General features: G+C 35.5%; 1 protein-coding gene across 2 annotated transcripts in view; it reads left to right on the forward strand.

Annotated features, from left to right (window-relative positions):
* Positions 1–13,067, forward strand: part of srrm4 (serine/arginine repetitive matrix 4) — a 166,783-nt gene that overhangs the window by 96,396 nt on the left and 57,320 nt on the right. The window lies entirely within an intron of this gene.

Here is a 13,067-nt window from a genome sequence, read left to right on the forward strand (position 1 = left end):
TGAACTTGAAGTGCCATCCCAATTCTAACCTATAGGGTTCAATTTTGATAGTAGGCTAATATAGCTAGTATAGGCACTTATCATGTGTTGCCTTCATTATAACACTTATATAAGTCTTTTAAAGTCATTTTGATTGTAGGCTAATATCGACACTTACTGTCATGATTTGGTCCTGGGTGTTTGCTTTTCCGGAATGCAACGGAAAGTTGGCTCGGGCGAGACGGGAATGTGAGTACATGATTTATTTAACATATCAAAAAAAAAAGTACAAACGAAAAGCGCGCACAGTGGCGGAGAACAAACTATGAAACCAAAATACTATACCAAAAAAAAAGTACAAACGAAAGGTGTGCAAGTACAGTGGCGGAGAACAAACTATGAAACCAAAAGACTATAGCATTAATAAACAAAAACTTACTTTGCTTGGACAAAAATAGTAGCATGAAGGATGGACATGAAAACAAGTGTCAGGAATGGACAGAGCATAAATGTGAGATGTCACCAGAAAGACAAACTGAAAACAATGAACTTAAATACTACAGACATGATTAACGAAAACAGGTGCGTGACTCAAAACGTGAAACAGGTGTGTGACGTGACAGGTGAAAACTAATGGGTTGCTATGGTGACAAACAAGAGTGCACAATGAGTCCAAACGTGGAACAGGTGAAACTAATGGGTAATCATGGAAACAAGACAAGGGAGTGAAAAGCCAGAAACTAAAGAGTCCAATAACTAAACAAAACATGACTAAGACAAAACATGATTACACAGACATGACACTTACATCATGTGTTGCCTTCATTATAACACTTATATAAGACTTTTAAAGTCGTTTTGATAGTAGGCTAATATAGCTGATATAGACACTTACATCATAAGTTGCCTTCATTATAACACTTATTTAAGACTTTTAAAGTAATTTTGGTAGTAGGCTATTATAGCTAATATACACGCTTACATCATGTGTTGCCTTCATTATTACACTTATATAAGACTTTTAAAGTCATTTTCGTAGTAGGCTAATATAGACACTTACATCATGTGTTGCCTTCATTATAACACTTATTTAAGACTTTTAAAGTAATTTTGGTAGTAGGCTATTATAGCTAATATACACACTTACATCATGTGTTGCCTTCATTATTGCACTTATATAAGACTTTTAAAGTCATTTTCATAGTAGGCTAATATAGACACTTACATCATGTGTTGCCTTCATTATAACACTTATTTAAGACTTTTAAAGTAATTTTGATAGTAGGCTAATATAGCTAATATAGACACTTAAATCATGTGTTTCCTTCATTATAACACTTATTTAAGACTTTTAAAGTCATTTTGATAGTAGGCTAATATAGACACTTACATCATGTGTGTCCTTCATTATAACACTTATTCAAGACTTTTAAAGTCATTTTCATAGTAGGCTAATATAGCTAATATAGACACTTACATCATGTGTTGCCTTCATTATAACACTTATATAAGACTTTTAAAGTCATTTTCATAGTAGGCTAATATAGACACTTACATCATGTGTTGCCTTCATTATAACACTTATATAAGACTTTTAAAGTCATTTTCATAATAGGCTAATATAGCTAATTAGCCACTTACATCATGTGTTGCCTTCATTATAACACTTATATAAGACTTTTAAAGTCATTTTCATAGTAGGCTAATATAGACACTTACATCATGTGTTGCCTTCATTATAACACTTATTTAAGACTTTTAAAGTAATTTTGATAGTAGGCTAATATAGCTAATATAGACACTTACATCATGTGTTGCCTTCATTATAACACTTATATACGACTTTTAAAGTCATTTTCATAGTAGGCTAATATAGACACTTACATCATGTGTTGCCTTCATTATAACACCTATTTAAGACTTTTAAAGTAATTTTGATAGTAGGCTAATATAGCTAATATAGACACTTGCATCATGTGTTGCCTTCATTATAACACTTATATAAGACTTTTAAAGTCATTTTCATAGTAGGCTAATATAGACACTTACATCATGTGTTGCCTTCATTATAACACTTATTTAAGACTTTTAAAGTAATTTTGATAGTAGGCTAATATAGACACTTACATCATGTGTTGCCTTCATTTTAAGACTTATATAAGACTTTTAAAGTCATTTTGATAGTAGTCTAATATAGCTAATATAGACACTTAAATCATGTGTTGCCTTCATTATAACACTTATATAATACTTTTAAAGTCATTTTGATAGTAGGCTAATATAGACACTTACGTCATGTGTTGCCTTCATTATAACACTTATTTAAGACTTTTAAAGTAATTTTGATAGTAGGCTAATATAGACACTTACATCATGTGTTGCCTTCATTATAACACTTATATAAGACTTTTAAAGTCATTTTCATAGTAGGCTAATATAGACACTTACATCATGTGTTGCCTTCATTATAAGACTAACATAAGACTTTTAAAGTCATTTTGATAGTAGTCTAATATAGCTAATATAGACACTTAAATCATGTGTTGCCTTCATTATAACACTTATATAATACTTTTAAAGTCATTTTGATAGTAGTCTAATATAGCTAATATAGACACTTAAATCATGTGTTGCCTTCATTATAACACTTATATAATACTTTTAAAGTAATTTTGATAGTAGGCTAATATAGACACTTACATCATGTGTTGCCTTCATTATAAAACTTATTCAAGACTTTTAAAGTAATTTTGATAGTAGGCTAATATAGCTAATATAGACACTTAAATCATGTGTTTCCTTCATTATAACACTTATTTAAGACTTTTAAAGTCATTTTGATAGTAGGCTAATATAGACACTTACATCATGTGTTGCCTTCATTATAGCACTTATTTAAGACTTTTAAAGTAATTTTGATAGTAGGCTAATATAGACACTTACATCATGTGTTGCCTTCATTATAACACTTGTTTAAGACTTTTAAAGTCATTTTGATAGTAGGCTAATATAGACACTTACATCATGTGTGTCCTTCATTATAACACTTATTCAAGACTTTTAAAGTCATTTTCATAGTAGGCTAATATAGCTAATATAGACACTTACATCATGTGTTGCCTTCATTATAACACTTATATAAGACTTTTAAAGTCATTTTCATAGTAGGCTAATATAGACACTTACATCATGTGTTGCCTTCATTATAACACTTATATAAGACTTTTAAAGTCATTTTCATAATAGGCTAATATAGCTAATTAGCCACTTACATCATGTGTTGCCTTCATTATAACACTTATATAAGACTTTTAAAGTCATTTTCATAGTAGGCTAATATAGACACTTACATCATGTGTTGCCTTCATTATAACACTTATTTAAGACTTTTAAAGTAATTTTGATAGTAGGCTAATATAGCTAATATAGACACTTACATCATGTGTTGCCTTCATTATAACACTTATATACGACTTTTAAAGTCATTTTCATAGTAGGCTAATATAGACACTTACATCATGTGTTGCCTTCATTATAACACCTATTTAAGACTTTTAAAGTAATTTTGATAGTAGGCTAATATAGCTAATATAGACACTTGCATCATGTGTTGCCTTCATTATAACACTTATATAAGACTTTTAAAGTCATTTTCATAGTAGGCTAATATAGACACTTACATCATGTGTTGCCTTCATTATAACACTTATTTAAGACTTTTAAAGTAATTTTGATAGTAGGCTAATATAGACACTTACATCATGTGTTGCCTTCATTTTAAGACTTATACAAGACTTTTAAAGTCATTTTGATAGTAGTCTAATATAGCTAATATAGACACTTAAATCATGTGTTGCCTTCATTATAACACTTATATAATACTTTTAAAGTCATTTTGATAGTAGGCTAATATAGACACTTACGTCATGTGTTGCCTTCATTATAACACTTATTTAAGACTTTTAAAGTAATTTTGATAGTAGGCTAATATAGACACTTACATCATGTGTTGCCTTCATTATAACACTTATTTAAGACTTTTAAAGTAATTTTGATAGTAGGCTAATATAGACACTTACATCATGTGTTGCCTTCATTATAACACTTATATAAGACTTTTAAAGTCATTTTCATAGTAGGCTAATATAGACACTTACATCATGTGTTGCCTTCATTATAAGACTAACATAAGACTTTTAAAGTCATTTTGATAGTAGTCTAATATAGCTAATATAGACACTTAAATCATGTGTTGCCTTCATTATAACACTTATATAATACTTTTAAAGTCATTTTGATAGTAGGCTAATATAGACACTTACGTCATGTGTTGCCTTCATTATAACACTTATTTAAGACTTTTAAAGTAATTTTGATAGTAGGCTAATATAGACACTTACATCATGTGTTGCCTTCATTATAACACTTATTTAAGACTTTTAAAGTAATTTTGATAGTAGGCTAATATAGCTAATATAGACACTTAAATCATGTGTTTCCTTCATTATAACACTTATTTAAGACTTTTAAAGTCATTTTGATAGTAGGCTAATATAGACACTTACATCATGTGTTGCCTTCATTATAACACTTATTTAAGACTTTTAAAGTAATTTTGATAGTAGGCTAATATAGTTAATATAGACACTTACATCATAGGGACGGCGTGGCGCAGTGGAAGAATGGCCGTGCGCGACCCGCGGGTCGCTGGCTCAATCCCCACCTAGTACCAACCTCGTCATGTCCGTTGTGTCCTGAGCAAGACACTTCACCCTTGCTCCTGATGGGTGCTGGTTAGCGCCTTGCATGGCAGCTCCCTCCATCAGTGTGTGAATGGGTAAATGTGGAAGTAGTGTCAAAGCGCTTTGAGTACCTTGAAGGTAGAAAAGCGCTATACAAGTACAACCCATTTATTTATTTATTTATGTGTTGCCTTCATTATAACACTTATATAAGACTTTTAAAGTCATTTTCATAGTAGGCTAATATAGACACTTACATCATGTGTTGCCTTCATTATAAGACTAACATAAGACTTTTAAAGTCATTTTGATAGTAGTCTAATATAGCTAATATAGACACTTAAATCATGTGTTGCCTTCATTATAACACTTATATAATACTTTTAAAGTCATTTTGATAGTAGGCTAATATAGACACTTAAGTCATGTGTTGCCTTCATTATAACACTTATTTAAGACTTTTAAAGTAATTTTGATAGTAGGCTAATATAGACACTTACATCATGTGTTGCCTTCATTATAACACTTATTTAAGACTTTTAAAGTAATTTTGATAGTAGGCTAATATAGCTAATATAGACACTTAAATCATGTGTTGCCTTCATTATAACACCTATTTAAGACTTTTAAAGTAATTTTGATAGTAGGCTAATATACCTAATATAGACACTTACATCATGTGTTGCCTTCATTATAACACTTATATAAGACTTTTAAAGTCATTTTCATAGTAGGCTAATATAGACACTTACATCATGTGTTGCCTTCATTATAACACTTATTTAAGACTTTTAAAGTAATTTTGATAGTAGGCTAATATAGCTAATATAGACACTTGCATCATGTGTTGCCTTCATTATAACACTTATATAAGACTTTTAAAGTCATTTTCATAGTAGGCTAATATAGACACTTACATCATGTGTTGCCTTCATTATAACACTTATTTAAGACTTTTAAAGTAATTTTGATAGTAGGCTAATATAGACACTTACATCATGTGCTGCCTTCATTTTAAGACTTATATAAGACTTTTAAAGTCATTTTGATAGTAGTCTAATATAGCTAATATAGACACTTAAATCATGTGTTGCCTTCATTATAACACTTATATAATACTTTTAAAGTAATTTTGATAGTAGGCTAATATAGACACTTACATCATGTGTTGCCTTCATTATAACACTTATTTAAGACTTTTAAAGTAATTTTGATAGTAGGCTAATATAGCTAATATAGACACTTACATCATGTGTTGCCTTCATTATAACACTTATATAAGACTTTTAAAGTCATTTTGATTGTCGGCTAATATAGACACTTACATCATGTGTTGCCTTCATTTTAAGACTTATATAAGACTTTTAAAGTAATTTTGATAGTAGGCTAATATAGGTAATATAGACACTTACATCATGTGTTGCCTTCATTTTAAGACCTATATAAGACTTTTAAAGTCATTTTGATAGTAGTCTAATATAGCTAATATAGACACTTAAATCATGTGTTGCCTTCATTATAACACTTATATAATACTTTTAAAGTCATTTTGATAGTAGGCTAATATAGACACTTACATCATGTGTTGCCTTCATTATAACACTCATATAATACTTTTAAAGTCATTTTGATAGTAGGCTAATAGAGCTAATATAGACACTTACATCATGTGTTGCCTTCATTATAACACTTATATAAGACTTTTAAAGTCACTTTGATAGTAGGCTAATATAGCTGATATAGACACTTACATCATAAGTTGCCTTCATTATAACACCTATTTAAGACTTTTAAAATAATTTTGATAGTAGGCTAATATAGCTAATATAGACACTTGCATCATGTGTTGCCTTCATTATAACACTTATATAAGACTTTTAAAGTCATTTTCATAGTAGGCTAATATAGACACTTACATCATGTGTTGCCTTCATTATAACACTTATATAAGACTTTTAAAGTCATTTTCATAATAGGCTAATATAGCTAATTAGCCACTTACATCATGTGTTGCCTTCATTATAACACTTATATAAGACTTTTAAAGTCATTTTCATAGTAGGCTAATATAGACACTTACATCATGTGTTGCCTTCATTATAACACTTATTTAAGACTTTTAAAGTAATTTTCATAGTAGGCTAATATAGCTAATATAGACACTTACATCATGTGTTGCCTTCATTACAACACTTATATAAGAATTTTAAAGTAATTTTGATAGTAGGCTAATATAGCTAATTAGCCACTTACATCATGTGTTGCCTTCATTATAACACTTATATAAGACTTTTAATTTTTTGCGGCTCCAGACAGATTTGTTTTTTCTATATTTTTACTCCAATATGTCGTAAACTAGCAACTTTTGCAATACAAAAAATGAACAGAAATGCTCAACTGAGAGAGTGGCTGTTTCTTTTGCTATCACAACATTTACAGCATTTCATTTTTTAATAGGCCAGCTGCATGGTCCTAAAATCCAATGAATGAATAATTGATGAATTGTTATTGAATTATTAATGAGATATTATTTGTCGCCTATAACACAAAGATAGAATGTTGATGTTTTGTTGGGATAGGGTTAGCATATATTGACCTACATGCGCGAAATTGGTTTTAGCATAGTTGTTATTTTCCCGTATGTGTCCCCAACATGATGACCCCAGTGACCTTGTTGATAGTGTCAATATATGGCGGTGCGTATGTTTAGTAGCACCTGATATCCCCCCTGGTCACATTCCCCTGCCCTCGGCTTCGTTTCCCCGGCAGGTGCAGGCACACGTTAAGCCGAATTAATTAAGTCGGTGACACTTTTATTAGAGTGCAAAAGATAAATTGCCTCAATTTAAAAACGGGGCCAACAATAAACTTATCACTTTGCTTCTTTTAATTTCCCGCCTTTCGTCCGTGTACTCCATCAGCTGCTGGGCTTGTTGGTAAAGATTGGAAAGTAATAATGAGAAGATGCCGCGCTGCCCCGTGGCCTCATTTGCACAGCACAAGAGAGAGAACTTTCTTCTTTTTTTTTTCAAGGCATACACTGCAAAAAGTCAGTGTTCAAAATAAAGAAAAAAAAATACAAAAATGAGGGGTATTTTTTTTTAACTAAGCAAAATTATCTGCCAATAGAACAAGAAAATTTGGCTTGTCAAGACTTTTCAAAACAAGTAAAATGAGCTAACCTCAATGCATACTTGCCAACCCTCCCGAATTTTCCGGGAGACTCCCGAAATTCAGCACCTCTCCCGAAAACCTCCCGGGACAAATATTCTCCCGAAAATCTCCCGATTTTCAGCCGGAGCTGGAAGCCACGCCCCCTCCAGCTCCTTGCGGACCTGAGTGAGGACAGCCTTTTTTCAGACGGGAGGACAACATGGTGACAAGAACTAAATCATCCAGACTAGAGATAAATTGTATTATTATGTTTATCTTACCTAAAAATAAATATATTTATTAATTATTTTTTTTTAAACTAAATAAATTTTTACTATATTTTGCTAAAAACATCAAAATTAATTGTATTTTTATTTGTATTTTTTCCTGACTCCTTATTACATCCAGCCATATAATTATACAGTAAAATAAACATATTTGAAATAATTGATTTCAAATTATAATAATTCATTTAAAATGACCATATTTAATTATTAAAATAATTGCTTGTTTATCAACAACTTTAGCATTTTATTCATTACATTTTGAAACTCTCAGAAGCCAAGTTATGTTATATTCCTTAATATTTATTTATGCAAGTTTGAAGAATCAATTATCTACACAGTTTTGTTTGCATATTTTCAGGATATATATATATATATATATATATATATATATATATATATATATGTATGCAATACTTGACTTGGTGAATTCTAGCTGTCAATATACTCCTCCCCTCTTAACCACGCCCCCAACGACGCCCCGCCCCACCCCTGACCACGCCCCCACCTCCCGAAATCGGAGGTCTCAAGGTTGGCAAGTATGCTGCAATGAACCCAAAAATACCTTAAAATAAGTATTTTCTCAGTAATAACAAGTGCACTTTTCTTGGTAGAAAACAAAAATATGAGACCTTTTTGCTCAATATGTTGAAAAATATTCTTAAATGAAGTAATTGCTAGTGTCATTATCTTGACATAATGATATGCGCTTTCTTGAAACCAGCAAACTTATACTAAAAACTAATTTATTGTTCTTAATGGAAAGGCAACAAGGCAACATCTTGTTACTCTCGGGGTCTCCTAGCCGCTCAGGCAAATCATATGGTCTAAAAATGCATTTTTCTATGGATAACATGACATCATCGCGCCAAGTGCGTGCTCTTTCAGTCAATTAGTGCGCAAGAATTTATTTTAATGTGCATTAACTATTTTTGTTCAATCTTGTTAGAAATGTCACATGTTAAATGTTTAAATATTATCTGTCAGTTTACTGTACTGTGCCAACTGTACTACTATATGAGTACATGACGTGCAGTCACTAGAGGCAGGTGAGGCGGGGCCTCACCGGCCAACATGGAAAGAAAAAAAATGTAATATAAATTGTTATATGTATCCAGTGATTATACTATAAAGTTATTTTCCATTTAACTTCACCAGTTTTAGATTATTTTTATTCAAAATCGCTGAATTTTCACATTTGCTGTTCAAATACTGAGAAGAGACGGTGCGGTGAACAGCAGCCAGTTGAGGCACGTCACTCAGTGCCTCAACATGGATTCCGGACTCGGCTAACTGCTGGCCTGCTGTGCAGTGAGACCGTATTGCTATATGAATTATATAATACATTTCCATAGTTTAGTTAGCTGAGGTATATAATGTACAGTGTATTTTGTCAACAACTGTATGTGTGTAACGTATTTCTTGTGCTGAGCGATCATAAAACGGCTGCAAAAGACGCACTGGCTGAGGCTCCAGTAATCCCGCCTCCTGCACCCCCGCCGTAGAATTGTTATATCAATTAAAGCCCACACTTAAACTTTCCACGTGCAAGATTGAATCTATTTAAAAAAGTTATTTCATAAGAAGCCAAAAAGTGCAAAAACAATAATGTTCGTGTTGGAGTAGTTGTGAATGTCTGCAGGGCCACAACATTAAGTACACCTGCAGACTGCAGGTGTACCTAATTCACAACTCCCCCAACACGAACATTATTGTTTTTGCACTTTTTGGCTTCTTATTAAATAACTTTTGTAACCTATTTTTATGGGCTTTCCTCTTTGTGATGTTAAGTTCCTGTTATGCGCTGTTATACAGTAAATGCCTTGAGCTCTTATTTTGAAGGCGCTAAGAGCGGAATTTTGACACGTTGGAGTGGAGCGGAAGTTTTTGAAAGAAGGTAAATAAAGTGGTCCTCGTGTAAACTGGAGCCTCCGTGTTTGTTATTTTGTAGTTTCATACAGTATAGGCGACGTTTATAAACCCTCGGTTACACTTTTTTAAATAGATTCAATCTTGCACGTGGAAAGTTGAAGTGAGGGCTTTAGTTGATATAACACACCCGTCAGGGGGTTCATTAATCCAGCACAACAGCGGCGCATTTATAAGTAAAGGTAAGACCATAATAATGTTTTTTTATTAAATGTGCTTTTTTTGTGTGCTACAGTTTGTATGTGTAAAGTTAAAGTTAAGTTAAAGTAGCAATGATTGTCACACACACACTAGGTGTAATGAAATTTGTCCTCTGCATTTGACCCATCCCCTTGATCACCCCCTGGGAGGTGAGGGGAGCAGTGGGCAGCAGCGGCGCCGCGCCCGGGAATCATTTTTGGTGATTTAACCCCCAATTCCAAGCCTTGATGCTGAGTGCCAAGCAGGGAAGAATGCTGGTATGAGCTTTTAAACATACTCAATATAGGTCATCAAATCTCAGCAACAAGCTGTAATATCTTACTGAGATCATTTAGGACCAAAACCCTTAAAACAAGTAAAACACTCTAACATCTTATCAGACAGAAAACAAGCAAAAATCCCCCTTATTTGAGATATTTCATCTTACTTAGATTCCAGTTTTTGCAGTGTAGTGGAGTGTAAAAATAAGGATATTTCAATCCACTCCCATGTGAAGTTGTAAGTGGTCTCCCTCCAATTTTCCTGGAGATTTTCTGGCGAGGAGAATCGGACTGGAATGAAACATCTCCGGCAGAGCAGAGGGAATGAGGCTAAGCGAGCGTGCGAAATCCGCCATTGTGCAGGCCAAGCCTCAACGAGCGTGGACAACGCCGACAATCCAGTCAACGTGTAAAATTACCACTTCTTTTTTGCGCTAATATACCCTTTCTCCTCGGGTATATTAGGTGGCAAGGCCCCGGGGATGGATGAGATCCGCCCGGAGTTTCTTAAGGCTCTGGATGCTGTGGTGGCTTTCTTGGTTGACAAGACTCTGAAGCATCGCATTTGGATTGGCAGACCGGGGTGGTGGTTCCTCTCTTTAAGAAGGGGAACTGGAGGGTGTGTTCCAACTATCGTGGGATCACACTCCTCAGCCTTCCCGGTAAGGTCTATTCAGGTGTACTTGTCACGTGTAGGTCGCAGCTTACTGCGCGGTTGGTTCTCCCGGGATGCAAACGGACGACTCCGGACAGGACTTGCAGATAGGAAAATGATTTAATCTTCGAAAATCAACGAAGCACCGAAAAACAAGACGAAGGAAAAAGTGCCGATCGCACTGGATGCTAGGGCTAACTCTTAGCAAAGACTAAAGATAGGAACACTCACGTAACAGTAGCGTGACGCAAACAAAGAAGCCAGACCGACTGACTAGCAAAGGCAGGCTTAAATAATGTCTCTTGATTAGCAACAGGTGAGCGTCCCGAACACCAGAGGCAGGTGAAAATCATAAGTAGCCATGGTAACAAACAGGAACTTAAGGAGTCCAAAACTAACACAAAACATGATCCGGACCACGGATCATGGCAGTACTGGAGAGGAGGCTACGCCGGATGGTCGAACCTCGGATTCAGGAGGAACAGTGTGGTTTTCGTCCTGGTCGTGGAACTGTGGACCAGCTCTATACTCTCGACAGGGTCCTTGAGGGTGCATGGGAGTTTGCCCAACCAGTCTACATGTGCTTTGTGGACTTGGAGAAGGCATTCGACCGTGTCTCCCGGGAAGTCCTGTGGGGAGTGCTCAGAGAGTATGGGGTATCGGACTGTCTGATTGTGGCGGTCCGCTCTCTGTATGATCAGTGTCAGAGCTTGGTCCGCATTGCCGGCAGTAAGTCGGACACGTTTCCAGTGAGGGTTGGACTCCGCCCAGGCTGCCCTTTGTCACCCATTCTGTTCTGAACTTTTATGGACAGAATTTCTAGATGCAGTCAGGGCATTGAGGGGATCCGGTTTGGTGGCTGCAGGATTAGGTCTCTGCTTTTTGCGGATGATGTGGTCCTGATGGCTTCATCTGGCCAGGATCTTCAGCTCTCACTGGATCGGTTCGCAGCCGAGTGTGAAGCGACTGGGATGATAATCAGCACCTCCAAGTCCGAGTCCATGGTTCTCGCCCGGAAAAGGGTGGAGTGCCATTTCCGGGTTGGGGAGGAGACTCTGCCCCAAGTGGAGGAGTTCAAGTACCTCAGAGTCTTGTTCACGAGAGAGGGAAGAGCGGATCGTGAGATCGACAAGCGGATTGATGCGGCGTCTTCAGTAATGCGGACGCTGTATCGATCCGTTGTGGTGAAGAAGGAGCTGAGCCGGAAGGCAAAGCTCTCAATTTACCGGTCGATCTACGTTCTCATCCTCACCTATGGTCATGAGCTTTGGGTTATGACCGAAAGGACAAGATCACGGGTACAAGCAGCCCAAATGTCTTTCCTCCGCCGGGTGGCAGGGCTCTCCCTTAGAGATAGGGTGAGAAGCTCAGCCGTCAAAGTAAAGCCGCTGCTCCTCCACATCGAGAGGAGCCAGATGAGGTGGTTCAGGCATCTGGTCAGGATGCCACCCTAGGGAGGTGTTTCGGGCGCGTCCGACCGGTAGGAGGCCACGGGGAAGACCCAGGAAACGTTGGGAAGACTATGTCTCCCGGCTGGCCTGGGAACGCCTCGGGATCCCTTGGGAGGAGCTGGATGAAGTGGCTGGGGAGAGGGAAGTCTGGGCTTCTCTGCTTAGGCTGCTGCCCCCGTGACCCGACCTCGGATAAGTGGAAGAAGACGGATGGATGGATCTTGAACCTTTTATTTTGGGGGATTATTTATGTATTTAATATTTGTTTACTTACTATGGTATATGATTTATTTATTATTTATTTATTCACTGCTCTGTTACAGAGAACAAGGAAATGTGATACGGTATGAAAAGGGGTAGGATTAAGTAAACTCTGCTTCTTCCTACTCCTTTTCGGACATGCTGTAATGAAA

Source organism: Nerophis lumbriciformis, linkage group LG03 (assembly GCF_033978685.3).
Source record: "Nerophis lumbriciformis linkage group LG03, RoL_Nlum_v2.1, whole genome shotgun sequence".
NCBI classification, from domain to species: domain Eukaryota; kingdom Metazoa; phylum Chordata; class Actinopteri; order Syngnathiformes; family Syngnathidae; genus Nerophis; species Nerophis lumbriciformis.